Genomic DNA, 19,861 nt, shown 5'->3' on the forward strand with positions numbered 1-19,861 from the left:
CAGAAAGTTCTGGAATCTGAGAGGAGCCACAAATTTCCTTCCACTCAGCGTTTCCCCAAGTCACCCGATAAAAATGATACCTCACTTGTGTGGGTAGGCCTAGCGCCCGCAACAAGAAATGCCCGAAAATACAACGTGGACACATCCCATTTTTTGACAGAAAACAGAGCTTGCAAAGTGCCTACCTGTAGATTTTGGCCTCTAGCTCAGCCGGCACCTAGGGAAACCTACCAAACCTGTGCATTTTTGAAAACTAGAGACCTAGGGGAATACAAGATGGGGTGACTTGTGGGGCTCTGACCAGGTTCTGTTACCCAGAATCCTTTGCAAACCTCAAAATGTGGCTAAAAAACACGTTTTCCCCACATTTCGGTGACAGAAAGTTCTGGAATCTGAGAGGAGCCACAACTTTCCTTCCACCCAGCGTTCCCCCAAGTCTCCCGATACAAATGATACCTCACTTGTGTGGGTAGGCCTAGCGCCCGCGACAGGAAATGCCCCAAAACACAACGTGGACACATCCCATTTTTTGACAGAAAACAGAGCTGTTTTTTGCAAAGTGCCTACCTGTAGATTTTGGCCTCTAGCTCAGCCGGCACCTAGGGAAACCTACAAAACCTGTGCATTTTTGAAAACTAGAGCCTAGGGGAATCCAAGATGGGGTGACTTGTGGGGCTCTGACCAGGTTCTGTTACCCAGAATCCTTTGCAAACCTCAAAATGTGGCTAAAATAACACATTTTCCTCACATTTCGGTGACAGAAAGTTCTGGAATCTTAGAGGAGCCACAAATTTCCTTCCACCCAGCATTCCCCCAAGTCTCCCGATAAAAATGATACCTCACTTGTGTGGGTAGGCCTAGCGCCCGCGACAGGAAATGCCCCAAAACACAACGTGGACACATCCCATTTTTTGACAGAAAACAGAGCTGTTTTTTGCAAAGAGCCTACCTGTAGATTTTGGCCTCTAGCTCAGCCGGCACCTGGGGAAACCTAGCAAACCAGCGCATTTTTGAAAACTAGAAACCCAGGAGAATTTTAAGATGGGGTGACTTGTGGGGCTCTGACCAGGTTCTGTTACCCAGAATCCTTTGCAAACATCAAAATTTGGCCAAAAAAACACTTTTTCCTCCCATTTCGGTGACAGAAAGTTCTGGAATCTGAGAGGAGCCACAAATTTCCTTCCACCCAGCATTCCCCCAAGTCTCCCGATAAAAATGATACCTCACTTGTGTGGGTAGGCCTAGCGCCCGCGACAGGAAATGCCCCAAAACACAACGTGGACACATCCCATTTTTTGACAGAAAACAGAGCTGTTTTTTGCAAAGTGCCTACCTGTAGATTTTGGTCTCTAGCTCAGCCGGCACATCGGGAAACCTACCAGGCCTGTGAATGTTTTAAAACTAGAGCCCTAGGGGAATCCAAGATGGGGTGACTTGTGGGGCTCTGACCAGGTTCTGTTACCCAGAATCCTTTGCAAACCTCAAAATGTGGCTAAAAAAACATGTTTTCCTCACATTTCAGTGACAGAAAGTTCTGGAATCTGAGAGGAGCCACAAATTTCCTTCCACCCAGCGTTTCCCCAAGTCACCCGATAAAAATGATACCTCACTTGTGTGGGTAGGCCTAGCGCCCGCGACAAGAAATGCCCGAAAACACAACGTGGACACATCCCATTTTTTGACAGAAAACAGAGCTTGCAAAGTGCCTACCTGTAGATTTTGGCTTCTAGCTCAGCCGGCACATAGGGAAACCTACCAAACCTGTGCATTTTTGAAAACTAGAGACCTAGGGGAATCCAAGATGGGGTGACTTGTGGGGCTCTGACCAGGTTCTGTTACCCAGAATCCTTTGCAAACCTCAAAATGTGGCTAAAAAACACGTTTTCCCCACATTTCGGTGACAGAAAGTTCTGGAATCTGAGAGGAGCCACAACTTTCCTTCCACCCAGCGTTCCCCCAAGTCTCCCGATACAAATGATACCTCACTTGTGTGGGTAGGCCTAGCGCCCGCGACAGGAAATGCCCCAAAACACAACGTGGACACATCCCATTTTTTGACAGAAAACAGAGCTGTTTTTTGCTAAGTGCCTACCTGTAGATTTTGGCCTCTAGCTCAGCCGGCACCTAGGGAAACCTACAAAACCTGTGCATTTTTGAAAACTAGAGCCTAGGGGAATCCAAGATGGGGTGACTTGTGGGGCTCTGACCAGGTTCTGTTACCCAGAATCCTTTGCAAACCTCAAAATGTGGCTAAAATAACACATTTTCCTCACATTTCGGTGACAGAAAGTTCTGGAATCTTAGAGGAGCCACAAATTTCCTTCCACCCAGCATTCCCCCAAGTCTCCCGATAAAAATGATACCTCACTTGTGTGGGTAGGCCTAGCGCCCGCGACAGGAAATGCCCCAAAACACAACGTGGACACATCCCATTTTTTGACAGAAAACAGAGCTGTTTTTTGCAAAGAGCCTACCTGTAGATTTTGGCCTCTAGCTCAGCCGGCACCTGGGGAAACCTAGCAAACCAGCGCATTTTTGAAAACTAGAAACCCAGGAGAATTTTAAGATGGGGTGACTTGTGGGGCTCTGACCAGGTTCTGTTACCCAGAATCCTTTGCAAACATCAAAATTTGGCCAAAAAAACACTTTTTCCTCCCATTTCGGTGACAGAAAGTTCTGGAATCTGAGAGGAGCCACAAATTTCCTTCCACCCAGCATTCCCCCAAGTCTCCCGATAAAAATGGTACCTCACTTGTGTGGGTAGGCCTGGTGCCCGCGACAGGAATAGATCACACAACGGTCAATGTTGGTTCTTACATGAGGCAACTGTTGACCCTGGGGTGATCCATTCCTGACGCAGGCACTAGATGTAGGCACTCAAGTGGGGTAGTGTTTTTATCAGGACAGGTGAGGAATCACTGGGTGGTAGGAATTTTGTGGATCCCAGCATATTCCTGTAGTTTGTGTGACAGAAATGCAGGAAAAATAGAGTTTTTATTCAACATTTCAGCTTTGCAGGGTATTCTGGGTAAGAAAACTTTGGGGAATCCACACAAGTCACACCTCTGTGGACTCCCCCGAATGTCTAGTTTCCAGAAATGTTTGGGTTTAGTGTGTTTCTCTATATGGCCGCCGAACCCAGGACCAAAAACACAGGTGCCTGCCTTACAAAACCAGTTTGGTTTGCGATAGATAATTTTGATGTCTCCACAATACGATTTGGGCGGTGGAATTTGGGGCTGAACTAAATTGGGGAGCTCCCAAGAGAACACTCTCTCTCTCTCTCTGCTTGCCGCCGCATTCACCTGCCCTCTGGGTTGGGCTAACCCACTATTACCCAGTTGCACAGACTGCTTGCGAAGGGACAGCAGGACTGTCCTCATCACCTCCCTCATTATGTGCTGGAAGAGGAGTTATCGAATGGGACTCCTCCAACAGAAAAATCACTCCCAGAGTCTGCGCCATTGTCCTATCCCTCAGATGCTGTCTCAGTATATGATGTCTCAGTCTCTGATCCTATGTCAGAGCTGTCCTCTATAACCTGAGTGACGGCAGCAGTCATCCATCAAGATGCCATCCCTGCTATTGGCTAAATTGTTGCTCTAAAAAACTAGCCTACGTAGACAGTCACAAAATCGATGGTGTGTGTGAGATACGTGCAACAGTAGAGGCCACCTTACCTGCGCTTCTTCCCTCAATCAGCACGTTCTTTCAAGACACTCAAAAAACACCTTGTCACATACCATTCGTCACAGTCTTTAGCACCTCCTGCGCCCAGTCCAACAATCATTATTGGTGCTCCCACTCCCTCCTCCTCGGATTCCCTCATTACCACCCAGCAAAAGTGCCCTTCATCTCTCCATAGCCGCCCTCCACCCCGCACATACATTTCATTTGTATTATAGCGCAGGTAATGGCTGACTTTACTAATGTACTCAGCTGTTTACATAAAATACAGATTTGCTCTTTGCAGTAGGCATATAAACCTTTTGCGCTTCTTTATGGCACTAAAACTGCCACTAGACAAGTGTGACCCTTTTGTAGCAGAAACATAATCACAATACTTACTTGACTTTTTTATTGCTGCCTAAAAGCTACAGTTGAAAAGCGTCAGTTGAAGTATGTGCATTGCTTTGAAGACGCAAGCTGTAACTGCAAGACAACTGGTGGCAAATCTATATATAAATACATATATATAGTCAGGTTCTTACAACACTTCAGAGCCATAAAAAATCAAGATAAAACCTATCCTTTGGCCAAACATTTCTGGGAGGCACATAAAGGAGAGTGTAGTACCTTATCCTTTTATGGTATCAAACATATTAAAAACAATCCCAGAGCTGGCAACAGAACGCTTGAGCTCAGACAAATGGAATCCAAAATGATTTTACTATTGGGCTCCGAATCCCCTTTGGGGCACAATCTTGATGCTGAGCTCTATGTCCATCTTAGATGATAATATACCGTTTACTGCTTTTATTCTCACTTTAGAAAGAGACTCTCTATGCTTTCTAACTCTAAAAATAGTAGTGCTAATTTAGCAGTATTTTATTTACATTCTCCTTTTGGAAGATGGGTGAGAAGATCATAATTAACTCATATGAACATGCCATGACAGAATTTGTAAAGTTGATATGACTGAGTAATTTTCCTTATTCTGAGTTCACACTATAGTTTGATGAAATGTAGGTGTAATTAGGTCTTATGAATGATTATGTAGATCTGTACTGTGCTATTGATGATGATTGTTTAATTTCACTTCCCTGTAACTTGGCAAATGCAGAATATGTAATATTACATATAGAGATACATATATATATATGGAATATGATATGGGACCAAGAAATCAATAGAACTGGTTGTTTTATTTGGAGTTTTGTAACACTTTGATGCACTTTATATGCTCTTTTGCACTTATTATTAGTATAGATTTTTAGCACTTTGCACCTTATGCTGAGGCCTTACTTGAATACAACCTATCTACATGTGTCTATAGAATTACCTGCTATACAGATAAGGATAGAGATGAATCAGATTTAATTATATAGGCATTAGATATATACTCAAGCACTACAATATAGTCAAATAGAATTTTAATACAGGATATTAATTAGTTATTAACAATTATATTTATATATAACGAATGACAATCTAAATATTTAAAAATATGATACTATAGTTCCTTCGTTTATATTTATATTGTTACTTTTCCTGTTATTTGAGTAATGTCTTTATATGACCAAACACTATGAATTATTGGAAGCTATTGCCTTTTTTCTATTATATTTGATATTTATGACTTTTTAATTCTAATTTTTTCTGAAAGTATTGGCATTAATGTAGGTTCATTCTTTTATCAAGTGTTGTATTTAAATAACGATCATTGCATGCTTCAAAATGGCCGCCGCTTTTTTAGTACACTACAGTGTTATGGAAATAAATGAAGGACTTAAAATTTGTATGTAAATGATGTTGGCTGAGCAGCCAAACTGTCCAGTAGAAGGCGTTTTGCCGAAACGCGTTGACAGACATCACACTCAGGACTCTGTGTTACCTGTATAAGATAATAAATTCATGAACTAAATACGAGCGCATTGGATTTAACCGATTTCGAGATTTGGGAGATACTTGATGGGATCGGTGCAGCCGTCAGATGGCTATCAGTCCATCTGTTGAAGAAATATATATATATATATATATCACTTTTATATGTGGGTCGGGTTTTCCTGGGGGCCGATCGCAGCCCCCAGGGAAACCACACACATATTGACAAAAGAGATATATATATATATATATATAGATCTATCTCTATATATATATCTATCTACATAGATATATCTATAGACAGATCTATATATATATATATATATATATATATATATATATATATATATATATATATATATACATATATCTATATATCCATGTACATAGATATATCTACAAAATGGCCCCCAGGGAAACCCTACAACAACTAAAAAAAATATTGCCCCCACAGGGGGTCGCCCTGCCCACGGGCGACCCACTGTCCATTTATTTTTATTTTTATTTATTTAAAAAAAAAAAATGTTGCCCCTGGGGGGGGGGGGGCGTGATCGCACCCCCCCCCCAGGGGGTACCTACATTAAAAAAAAATATATATATATGCCCTGGGGGGAGGGGGGGTGGCCCGTTTTCCGAGGGGGCCGACCCCCCCCCCAAGTGAAATCCCTGGTGTCTAGTGGTGTTTCCTGGCCTCCGATCGCTGCTGTGCTGCGATCAGGGGCCAGGAAACACTTTTAGAAGGCCTTGTAAGAAAGGGGAGACTCTCCCCTTTCTTACGAGGCCTTCCTGAAACTGTTTCCTGGCCCCCGATCGCAGCTGTGCTGCGGTCAGGGGCCAGGAAACCTGAAAGTGTTTCCTGGCCCCCGATGGCAGCACAGCTGCGATCGGGGGCCAAGAAACACTTTCAGGAAGGCCTCGCAAGAAAGGGGAGACTCTCCCCTTTCTTACGAGGCCTTCCCGAACGTGGGTAAGGCCGTTTGTGGCCGTTTTCCCCATCAGAGCAGGAAGCGGCCGCAAGGCTGCTTCCTGCTCCGATGGGGAAATCAACATTGTAACGTCAGCGCGCCGCGACGTCACAAAGGGGCGGGTGGGGGGTGGGGGGAGACACAGAAGAGCTTCCGTGTCTCCCAGGGATAAAAAAGTAATAATAATAAATCCTCGGGTGCAACGCACCCGAGGATTTATTAACCCCCTCCCTGGTGTCGGCCACTGGTCGTGACCCGCACCAGGGAGGTAGTGTGGGCGTCAGTCAGTGGCCGACGCCCGCACTTAAGCGGTTAAAGAGCCCGCTGCAGGGTGTGGTGGTGGATTAACGGGTCCAGTATCCGTCATGGCGTGTTTGAATCAGAGTGACGGAGTGTGGGGGAATGGGATCGACGGGCGATCGGTTCTCGCCGTTGCTCCATTACTCTTGAGATGAGATCCAAGCTTCCTGGTTCTAGTCTGTAAAATCAAAGACATTTTGCAGTCGATAACAATTCTATTTGAGTACGAGAGTCTTCATAAACATCCAGTGGGTGGTCTGTCTAGTATACAAAGTATGCAATATACTAACAAAGTATACAGGAAGTGTGCCCGTGTTGTGTGTGTGTATGTATGTTTGTGTATTCGTGTTTTGCGTGAGTCCGTGTTTTATAAGTGTGTGTGCGCGTGCGCCCGTGCGTGTGCATGTGAGTGTTTGTTAGTTTTTTTGGCCTGAAAGGTAATCTTTTCATAATAGTATTAAAAGACAAAATCGTTTGCGCGTCAATGCACCCTCACTTGTTGCAATATTTCTTGAATAATGCACATTGGATAACCGTGATGCTTTGGAGGAACTGCGGAACTGGACTGCTAACAGTATATTTCAGGAATGTTGCATCATTTTTGGTGCCAGAAGTAAAAATGAAAATTTGCCGTTTTTGCACACCCTCTGCCCACAAAAAAATGTTAGGAGACGACAAAATAATCATAATAATGACTTGTTTCAATGTAGTGTTTCATATCGCGCACATGCTGTTTCTAAGCGCTGTAAGTAGCAAGTGTTACTGTTATTCAATTTAATGACACTTATGGGGAGTGATACTTCGGGGGAGTTGGTAGTAGGACAATCACTGTGGTAGTCTTGTTTACGCCACTAAGCACATGCAAACACATCAAAAAGTTCGACCTTGGAAAGAAACGCTTGTGATTCGAACTGACATAATTAAAAAGTTGGTAATCTGTATAGACCATGTAAAGACACGTGCAAACTTTGTAATTATCATGAAAATAGCACAAAATTCTAAGCTTGGGAGAGTTTGGTTATGATAAATCTATTCTGGGGTCTATACACCTACAGGTGGAAGGACTGGCAATGAATTAAGTGAACCTCAGACTGAGTCCCTCATTATGGCTTTGGAGGTCTTTTTCCAAGACTGCCAAAGCCGCCATAGACCGCCAGTGCTGGTGGTCTGCAGACCACCATATTACGACTGTTAGCAGCTTTCCGCCATTCTTCAGGTGGAAAGTCACCAGCAGTCGTGCTGGCGGTCGGTGGTGCAGAGGCGGTTCCACCGCTAGCCTTGCCTCGCCAAAAGGACTCAGCCAGCGGCATTAAGACCTGTAATACGGCCTGGCAGTGTCCTGATGGCGGGGCGCTGCTGGCAGTGGGAACGCCTGGTCCCGTCCCCTCAGGGAGGAGCACCTCGTTGCACGTGGTTAGTGTCCTATGCTAGAGTATGTGTATGGATGTGTGTGTGTGTGTATGTGTGTTATTAATAGGGGGAGTCAGAGGGAGTGTTTGTGCATGCATGTGTGTGTCTGTGTATAAATGTGGTGATGGCGATGCATGTGTGGGTGAATGTGAATGCTGGGTCGGGGTGGGTGTGTGCACGCATGTGGACATGGGTGGGGGTTGTGTGTGTGTATGTATGTTGAGGAAAGGAGGGGGTGGGGGATGGAGTGTGTATGCGTGTCAATGGGGGTGAATGAAGTGAGTGCATGTGTGAGTCGTCTATCGGCGACAGGAATGTAAATTTCTGTCACCGGTAGCCTTTCCACCATGGATTTCATGGTGGTGCTACCGCCATGAAATCCTTGGTGGAAAGGGGACTCGTAATACCGCCAGCGATCTTTGGTGGACCACCGGGTCAGAGATGCTTATCTCCGGCCCGGCGGTCCTATCGCTCTGGCGATAGGATGGGAAAGTGGAGGTTTGGCACAGGCCAAACCGTCACACCAGTAATCTAGTGGTCTTGATCCTCAGCCAGTCGGCGGTGGGACCGCCACTGCAAGCCTGGTGGTCAGTAGACCGCAAGACTCGTAATGAGGGCCTGAGTTTCTAGAACATCCGTTAATGCCCCCCAAATCAACCACCTACATAGATATGGAGTATCCATTCAAAACCATGAAATGTTAGGACTGCATAAGGTCAACTCAAACAAAGGGTCTGTTTAAATCTTTACAGACTGGGTTACTCTGTCACAAACATGCCAGATATCCCATCTGCAGTATTATGATTCCATTATATCCTATAGAAAGTGTAATACAGCAGACTGAAGATTAACCTTCACATTTGTGACAGTCACCTATCTGCCAAGATTTAAATCAGGCCCAAACTCTTGGCTGCTCAAGTTAAAGGGCCACATCAATCCAGTAATCTGGGACAGGTATCTGAGCACAGGCCCTGGGCATAGAAACCAGTTAAGGACTCATCTTGTGTCAAGTCTATGGAAGGAGGCCGAGTGCTATAAATCCTGCAAAAGAGCTGTGAAAAACCTCTTAATGTTTCCACACAATTATGGGAAATTTGATGAAAATATGCTTTTAAAACAGAATGTGGTTTGCCAATATCTCAAATGATCTTTTTTTCATGCAAGTGCACAATTCACATAACAATATCTTCTGAGTTACTGACTGAATGACTGCCAAGAAGAAAATGCGTCTCAGTGAGACATTTTCTCTCAAAACGAGTTCCCCACATACTAAAATGTGTGTGAAATGGCACAATAGGTAATTTGAACAAAAATTGTGAATTGTTTTGTAACTTTAAATTCATGGGTTCAGTGAATTTCTCCTGTTTAAAAGTATTTTGTCAAGGCGAGTGCTACGTAGTAAGACATCATTAACAATGTGTCCTGTGGCTTCCAATCTTCAGGGGTCTATTATTTCAGCTGCCTAGGAGCAGTCACACATTTTCCAGTTGCTGAGCAGTAACGCCCCTCGAGCATCCACTCAGCCAATGATAGACTAGTAGTGACTATGAACGGGGACTTTGCACCTGTGATCACACTTGACTTCAAATGTGCATATCCTCGGAACATTTTGGACTAGAGAAATTATTCAAATGGTTCTAGAAACAACGTGAGCAGCCACAGCCAACACAGAAGAACCCCAAGACAGGAAGGATGAAGAGAGAAGAACTGTTAGGGCCTCATTTACAAAGATAAACTTACATGTTCCTGTAAGGTTACTATTTTGTGGTATTCACAAAACTGCAATATAATAGTAATTGATGAATCTGGAGACTTTGCAGTCAAAGCAGAGAACTCCGTACATAAAAAGATGACAGATCTATATTTTTATGTGCGGAGTGGTCCGCCCCAAATGCAGAGTCCCTTCAGTTGTAAAGTTACTATTCGATTGAAGTTTTGTGAATACCGAAAAAGAGTAAACTTACACAAGCTTTTACGTTTATGAATCAATCCCAAAGTCCCTGTAGGCATCAATTAGTCACATATAGGCTACAGTACACTGCTGAGGTCAGAGAAATGCGGGCCCACCACAGATGATGTTCTGGAGAGTGTTTCTGCAGCTCCTCAACCTTTGGTGATGCATCCTTCCTTCTTGGTGGGTCTGGCCAGCAAGGCAACAAGTGAATCCTAATCAACTTGATCCCTTGAGGCATCATCATCACAGAGTACGATAGATTCATCACAGAGAATCAAAACACTGAGGGCCTGATTACAACTTTGGAGGAGGTGTTAATGTCCCAAATGTGACGGGTATACCACCAGCCGTATTACGAGTTCCATAGGATATAATGGACTTGTAATACGGCTGGTGGTATATCCGTCACATTAGGGACAGATTAACACCTTCCTCCAAAGTTGTAATCAGGCCCCGAGTCTTATGATGGTATTCTTTTGTAGATATTCAGAGATGAGGAAGAAGTTGATCGAAAAGTTGTAATTTTTATTAGCATTACCAGGACAGACAGTACATGGCCTGAATGCAATAAAGAGCCACCCTGGAGAATGACCACACAAAAAAAACCTTCAATATTATACTCTGAACCATAACAGAGCATGTGCTCCAGACACAGACGCTTTTGAGTAATGGAACACTAGACCCAGGAGGCAACAAAACACCCTGTCGGATCCATAAAGATAAGGACAATAGTTAAGGAATTAAGGGCCAGATGTACGAAAGGATTTTACCCATTCTGTGTCTATGGGAAAAAGCTTTCGTACATATGACCCTAAATCACCTCCCTCAGGGACAAGAAACAGGCTAGATTAACACATCTAGACAAAGACAAACATGCCCAGGTTGAAATAAAACCACAAAAATCAATACAATAAATTAACACTTAATCTTAAAGACATACTCCACCCACAAACACCATCACCTCCACTCAAGGCCAATCTGTTTTACTGTCCACTAGAGTTCATCTGCAGGTATCTTTATAAACTCGCTGCTCATCACCTGCTAACATATCTGCACTTCATGCGGAATTACATCCACTCTTTAACCTCTATAAATCACAATTTTCCCTCCCACATATTTAATTCTAATTTAATAAATAGTAATCTTATGCATATTCCACTTTTGACTACACAACCACAGGACTCATCTTTAACCAACACTGTTTCTAAAAATAAAAAAAAACTAGCTGCTCTATTGCATTTTTCTACAGTGGGCTTTCACTTTACTATCACCATACAAACCAAAAATGCTTTTATGACAATAGAATTTTCTGCTTTTGATTTCCATCCTTAACCATGTGTGGGCAGATGTTTTAAGCAATATGTGTAGACTGCAAGGCACCTCAGAACAGCCTCACATCAGAAACTGATCTCTATTCTTAAATCTTAAACTGTGATTTCATCTTCTTCCGTAAACTGATGGATAAACGGGGGTGCTGCTCTAGCGGGGGAGGATACACATCAGTTTGTAGCTCATTCTACCAGAGGTGCTCTAAACTCAAAGTAATTTTAAGCCTGGGCGAAGTTGGAGAACATACTCAGCTCTGCTAATTAGTCAAAAGTTACTACTTCCAAATCATTATACTGCAAATCGACTCAGCTTGCCGCAATGGCAGTAGTAGATATGCTTTAAATTTGTGTAATAAAGGTTCCTACCCAGTTGGTAAAAGACAGTCCACATTGTTAAAGACAAGGAGGAGACTAGTATTCCTCCTCTGACTGTGCAATCCTCCCTGGGCTTAGAATGTTAACAAGTTCTCTGTTTCTTCCTGGGTCCAGCCTCGACTACACAAATAGATTGACAAAATGACAAAGTTTATCTCTTTTATGGAGAAAAATTCACGGTGTAGATTGTTGTGTTCCATATGAAGATCATAGGAAGAAGGACGTCTTGTGGTTACTTCTGGGATTCTTTTTGTTGTTTATTTTTTTTTGTTGCTTTTTACATGGACTCTGATCATAATCATCAGGAAAATATGGAACTATATATAGGGGACAGCATTTATATGTATTTTATGATGTCCTTTTTTCTGTGTTTCTTTCGTAACGGGAGCAATATTATGATGAATGTGGCGTTACTTTGAGGTTTGTGCTACTATAATAAAACAGCAAAAGAAAGACTGCATAATATTCACCTCCTTGTCTTTAATAAAATCAGGACCCTCGTTGGCCGGCTGGATAGGAGTATCTGTAATTTCCTTGGTTTTCCTTTAGCCTTGAAATAGATTACGTTTTAAGATGAAACACTTATACATTCACAGATTTGCTGAAATTGCTCCCTTGTGAACCACTACGACAGGGGGCACCCCTAAAGTGCATCATTGTGGACATTGCGTGACAGCAGTAGGTTCAACACTGCATGCACACCTACACTGAAGCCTGCCTGGGCCTCTCTCCACAGCTTGAAAGAGGATCACTGACAACAAACGGCGAAAGTTGCAAAGCAGATGCACTGATCCGCCATGTACCAACCACCTGCTCACATCCTGTCTCGAGGTTAAGAGTGAGGTGTGTCTATGTGCAGAGCACAAGCTTCCAACATGGGCCCTCCAACATAACTGTAGAGAGTGCTGTAGTAATGATAAAAGCCTCCTCCTCACCAAAGTTCGGAAACATTGTGTAAGTAAAGATGGAACTTCTGAGTATTCTGTGGCCAGTGTACTTTTTTCTAGTCTAGGCAAAAAGTGACAATTTTCCTGGGGTTCGATTGTCTATTGATGCAGTGCAAGTCAGGGCAAACCCATTACCAAAATGATGTGGCTTGTTCACAAAGGTAAAAAGATGAAAATTGGGGTTACCCTGCAGTTCTTGGAATCCAAGTATGAATAATACAGCAGAAATGACTGTTCATTTGTCAAAAGTGGTAAAATCACATCAATTGAGCTATACCCACAGAAACTGAGTGTAATCAGTTGTCCACACCACAGTTCTTGTCAGAATGTTGAACAGCCTGCAATTGTCATTGTGATAAATGTATATTGCTCTTGATACAATCCTCAAAACATTTTTTTGATGAGTAATTTAGGTGCTAAGCCGATCAAGCAAGCTGACAGCGCAGCCCTCAGGACGACACGAACAACTTCAAGAACAATGGATTAGAGGGAAAGAGCATGTGTGGCACAATATGGATGCATCATTAATTTCATAGAGAAAATGGTAAGTGAAAGACAGACTGGTCCAAAGGCAGAGAAGTGTTTGCTGGAAGGCATTCCGTATCCACTTTTGTCAAGGTTTCAATTTGCACATTTTGGAGGTCTCTATCAGGACAAGTGGACAACCTCAAGGCAAGATGTGCAGCATCCTAATGGTAGAGCACTCAGGGTCCATCGTGTCTTCCAGAAATCAACATGTTTATTTCAGACTCAATTTTGCACCCAAAAAATTGTAACAGAAACCAGAAGAACAAACTTACTCTGGTTTCACGCTTAACAAACGGTGTGATGTAATTGTGTTTCCATTTGATTAGTGGAAGGACAACTGTCCCTCTTCACAATGTACTAGAGAGTCCCTTGTTCTTTCACTGCACTGATCACATTGTTACCACTTAAACTATGGCCAAATGTGATGTTTTTGCCCAGTCGTAGGTTCTGTTGTGTAGCCATTTCGGCTATAGCTCCATGCACGTTATTTGAGCACATTAGGCCTACCGCTGTGCACTTTCACGTAGATATATTTTATTCATCTTTGTTTATTATTTTAACAATAGCCACATTTGAGGTCTTGTTTTATTTATCTCTATCTAGCTATTCTTTGCTTATGCCAGCACTGTGTTCTTAAACAAGCACTATGTGCTTCTCTCAAGGCTACAGTAAGATAGGGTGCGGGTAAAAGTGGTAAACATTTTGTCTCTGGTATACATAGAAACACACACATCCTTACGTAGGGATATTTTCTCAGAACATCAGTTGTTTTTTTATAAAAACACTTCCCTGTCCCAAACACGTTACAGGGAGATTCCAGCCAGAGGACAACGACTGTATGTGGATTGCTGAACGCTTCACTACAGCTGCTTATGCAGACTTCAGGCCTTTGCTCAGGTATGGGGGATGATGTCTTCCCAGGGGAACCTGAAGGGCAGAACTAGAGCTTAACATGCTGTGCTCTAATGTAGCCTAGGTAGGAATTAGTCTATTGACTCTAGTGACAATATGGTAGCGTTATTTCAATGCTTTACTCTCCTTGTCACCATTTTAATCTTGTCAAGCTTTATCGTTCTGGTTATTGCAGTACATGCTTTATTGTCTAAGATGCAGTCGCTTCATTAGAACCTTATTGAAACATATACTGCCTCTGCTTGGCATTGTATATGTGAGACTAATGTAACTGAGAGAAACGGATGAGACCTGAGTAACCACAATTTTCTTGAGGAGTTAATCGTTTAATGCGCTCAGCTGCCCAATCATCCCTGCTTTTGTTTAGAGATGAGGCACTGCCAGTTAGCCGGAGCAAAACCCTGATTAGAGCGACAGGTGCCACCTGTAGTGGTTTAAGACTCAGTCTCCCACACTGCAGTCGATTCTGCCGCTCAAATCCAGTAGTCTCATTACAATAATGAGAGCCTACGCGACAGTTCGATGCTTGGTATGACTTAAGAATAAAGCTGCATCTCACAGATGAGGTCCGAAAAGCCCAAAACCATCATGGCATTGTTTATGTTCCCTTCTAAAGGGGACCTGGCTTAGAAGTTTGTCCTGAACTATTGCTGTTGGATCAGGACCAAGACTGATTTGTAAATGGCTGGTCCATAATGGTCAAAAAACAGTAGACTACAATGTGGCCTGAACATTTATCAGTGGTTTAGGTTAAATCAAGCATTCCACCCTTTATTCTCTGTTTTTCTTTGTTGTACTTTCGACAGGCGTAGTAAGTACACCACACCACTAACTACACATCATTCCTGATACATCAAGAATGTAACATCAAGGTTTAGAGAAAGTGACCCTTTTGGATCCCATAAAAGATGCAAAGTCATATCACACCATAAAATCAGGGGGGCACTCAAGTGATCTCTTGAAGGCTCCACTGGATAGTGTAACTTGTCTTGTGTTCTGCTCCCTGTTGTACACACTTTGATGGATACTACCGCAGACTTTAAAATCTATACATTGTGTGGCATTTTTCTTGATTTAGCCCTGGAATTATTAATATATAGGTATATTGTGGATGCATTGATGCATGCAACACCATGGAACGTGCATTCCTTCCCTCAACCACTGATCCCATTTCATCTCTTGAAACACAATGTGCCAATGCAGACTGTTTTGTAAAGAGACCAGGAGTCAGATCTGTGGTCTTAGGCTCCAAAGCAAATTTAATTATAGCTTAACATAGCCATTTTAATTACCGCTTAATAGATTTCCATGGTACGGTTCATCCCAGAAGAAAGTGGTCTTGGCTATTCACAGCTGCACTCTGTATGTTTATTGGATGCTTTAGTCATCCTAAATAATTTATGAGCTATTCTTTGATTAACACATTTCCACTTTAAGTGGAGATATTTAGGGACATTGTTGAAGTAATTTGATTCCATTATAAGTAATAATTTTTCGGCACTTGTTTTCTTTCCGTTCATTAACGTTCTGGAATGGTTGCATTTTATGTTAATTGGCATTCTCTGAGTTTGAAATTGAAGCTTTCTGAACATGCCTACTGATGATTCCGGGATTCTCACAGTGGGCTTGCCCCCCCCTTTCAAACACTGGACTTTTTTTGACCGGCCTCTTTCAGGCACTGGCTTGTGACTTTGTCAGTGGCATCCTGCCTTAGACCAAAAGAGTATTTTTCTCTCACTTACCCCCATATTTATACCTGCTTTGATCGGAATTTGCATCATTTTTATGCAAATTCAGCGCAAACCTAGCTCTAAATGTATACTTTGGCGCTAGGCCTGTCTAGCGCCACAGTTTTGGACTTAAAGTAAATTTTTGTTAGCTGAAAAATACCTTGTGTTGAGGAGATGCAAGGTAGACGTTTCTGGGCAAAAAATGATGATATGGCCTTCGCACCATATTTATCCCCTTTGCTAAAATCAATCATGGGGGCCTTAAATAATGGCGCTAGAGCTTTCTTAGCGCTATTATTTAACGCCTCAGTCAGGGCAGGTGTTAGGGGACCTGTGAGCCTATTTCCATGCTCAGAGACCATGGAATGGGCCCACAGGTGCCCTTCCCTAGCCTCAGGGATACCCCCACCCACACCAAAGGGATGCTAGAGGATAGGGGGGCCCCATCCCAGGTAAGTGAGGTAAGTACAAGTGAGTAGTTTCATCTTTTTAAGTGCCATAAGGGGGCCTTAACTTGAGCCCCCCCTACATGGCAATGGGCTCAATGGCAATGCCCAGGGGACATGTGGCCCCTGGGCATGGCCATTGGGGTGGTAGGCATGACTCCAGTCTTTACTAAGGCAGGAGTCATGTCCATGGGGGTCATGCGTCAAAGGACGACACTAGTCTGGTTAGAGGCCTCTAACTGGACTAGATTCATCCTTAGATGCACAACCTCCTGTTCCCCCTACAACTCCCCCACCCAGATAGCATCCCTTTTATTGACACTAGCTGGGACTTAACTCCGACTGCCGTCATTCCATAAATATGATGCCCAGCCAGCATCATGGAATGGTGCTAGCCGGCGGTATACTTTTTCATGCAAAACTGCGTTGGTGCAGTTTTGCGTGAAAAAGTATTAGGATGCCCCTAAATGTTTTTGGCTTTTTGATTGTCTCTTTCCACTGCCAATGAAGTAAATGCACTGCAAAGCATGGGGGATTATTTTATATCACCATGCATTTTCTCTGTTTAGCTTCTCCTTGCTAATGCCTGCACAGTTGCACACTTGTGCATGTCCTGAACATGTCTGGCTTGATGTGTGTTAGCACATTAAGCCCAGGCCGAATGTCTTTGCTAATGTATTTTATTGTCCTCATGTCACTAAGTACAAGATGCCAAAATGTGTCCTTAACCATCTAACCTTTCATCAGGATGATAGGTTGTATTGCAGAAAAAAACTTAGGCCAACAAGGACATCAGTGGTCCACTATCAGTCTGTAATCACTGGACTTAATGAGTCAAGGTACTGAAATCTTCTGAACCTGATGAAGCAGTGGAAGCACAATATTAGTGCCAGTGTTGTGCATTATTTCAAGGATAACCACTCCAACATCCCTGCTATCCATTTAATGAATGTGGCATGTGCATTTATTTTCTTCTGTTTTGGATGAAAGCACTTGGCAACAATATTAGATATAATAATAATTCACATTTAGCCTTCTTAAAGCCAGCATTATGTTGTGTGACCTGCAAAATAATTAACATTCTACACACCCCAACATGTTTCCTAAAATTTTACAGGTTACTTAACCAGCCTCAGAGCAGTATTTTTGAAGATCATGATCGCTGCTAAAATCGTCATCAGTATCTTCCAGACGGCATTTAGACACTTCACCAGCAGACCCGGTTGTGTATTATGTAGTCCTTTTGGGGAACAATATAATCTAACAAGCATTTGCAAAGCAATAGGTTTTGCATATTTCAAACATGTTAATCGTCATCTTTTGACAACAGCTCCAATGAGCAAAAACAAAAGAAAACATGAGAAGAAACTGAGAAAAGACGACTTGGCAAAATAACAGAAAGTTAGCATTAAAAAATAAAACTTCGCAATTTTGTGCCTGCTGGGAACATTTTTGCCAGTCACAAGCCTTCCGTTTTCAGGGCGCTCGAAGTTACAAGAACAAATAGTACCTCAATTAATTTGCACCAATTAGTGCCTGGTCCCTGCTCCACACAGAGAAACAGAGTTGATGCCAGGGGTACCCTGACGAATTACAAGGCCGTAAAGAAGAGTGCCACACAAACCAACAAATGGTGAGCGACAGGCGGGCTCCAACCCCTTTTACAGAACACAACAGAGTCTCGCAGGCAAGATGCATGTGTTAGCGCCTGCACTCGCAAGCTCGATCCTAACAATGGCACAAAAATTGACTCTTTTTATCACAGATGGCTGAACAATTCTGTGTAAATAATTTGCCCATAAAAGTGACATAATAGTATTGTTTCAGGAATTTTGCAGAAGCATAACATTAACTTCCCAAAATTACTCTAGAATATAGCAGTGAAAAAGGAATTTCACCAGGGCCTATTCCTAAGCTTGCTTGTCTCTGTCAGGACCTCTCAGGTTCCTTCAGTGGATTTTCCGACAGCCTAGACCTGAGTGAAGAGCGCAATTACACTGCACCTTGTCATGGCAAATATTGCTGAATGGCTACTAAATATTACATGCTTATTGCCCACTTTTGGAATGGTTCAGTAGGTGCCCCGTGTGAGCCTTTTGTTATATTTTGATTTTTACTGTGCAATTATGAACATCACTCATTATGCAGTTTAATGTGGCATTCTTACAAGCAGAGTTGTGCCATTCTATCATTTGAACACATCAATATCGTTTTGACAAATACTTCGACTAATTATTCACAATTTAAACAAATGGATACATCAATCATCAACTGAAAGGTGACCAGTTAAGCTTTACAAGGTGCCCGCCACCCTGTGGTTTATATGTGATGGCTTTAAGTAACCTTTGATCCATGGAGCCTGAAACAAATGTTTTCATTGAAACCTGAAAATTAGGCTGCACATTGTGGATTATGTGCCCAGTGCTGCAAATCTAGCAGTAGTTATTCATTGTCCCATGGTGTATTATCAAACTAATGTACAAAGAAGCATTGCCCGATCCAATAGGCCGGGCTCTGCCAGCCCTTGTATAGTTGTCTCTGTTTACATTAGGACTGTATGGATTACCTATGATTGATGATGATGCTGTTATATATCTCTGGGACTCCATTGCATCAGGATCCTAAACCATTAAAGAATGTCTTTGTTTTCACTTTTATACGAGTATAACTGTCTCCAGAGAAGCGCTATGACTGAATTTGTTCTCCAGGACGTCTCAGTGGAAGCACCTCCATGGAGCAGTTAACACAAGACACTCCGCAGCTTTGATGATTCTAGGAGTTGATGAAAAAGTTTGGACCTGGGAATAGTTTCTGCAATTGGTTATGTGCAGCCTGCTTCCAAAAATGTATAAACAGATTTTGTGCCATTCTCTGATTCGTTGCACATTTTCATTATTTTTTTGAGTTGATGTATTCTGTGGAAAATATCTTTGAAGTTCTTTCAAGATGTTTGGACCATGTAGAAATCCTCATTCCGGCGACTTAGGGCCAGATGTATCAAAATTCAATTTTTAATTTCCTAAATAGCGACTCCATAGAAATTGCTACTTAAGAAGTGCAAAATGATATGTATGTAATTACCGATTTCCTAATAGCGATTTCTACAAAGTAGGAATCGCTATGAGGAAACAGCAATTAGGGAAACCCATTGCACTTGTTTCAATGGGCTGGTTTTGCAATTACCAAACAGTGAGAACCTGTAAAAGGAAAAGCAGTGGTCAATGCCTAATGTTCGCACATCAGTACAAGAAATAATGGCTGATCGGTAAGTCTAAAGACTCCTAGGTTTCTCATTGGTGCTGAACCAGGTAATGATACCCACCACTAAGGGTATTTCATGCACTAGATGAAAGAAAGAACAAAGGAACTTTCATTGAACTGTATTTTTAAAGCAAAATACCAGGGCACTCCTGAAAGCAGTC

Source organism: Pleurodeles waltl, chromosome 7 (assembly GCF_031143425.1).
Source record: "Pleurodeles waltl isolate 20211129_DDA chromosome 7, aPleWal1.hap1.20221129, whole genome shotgun sequence".
Lineage (NCBI taxonomy): Eukaryota > Metazoa > Chordata > Amphibia > Caudata > Salamandridae > Pleurodeles > Pleurodeles waltl.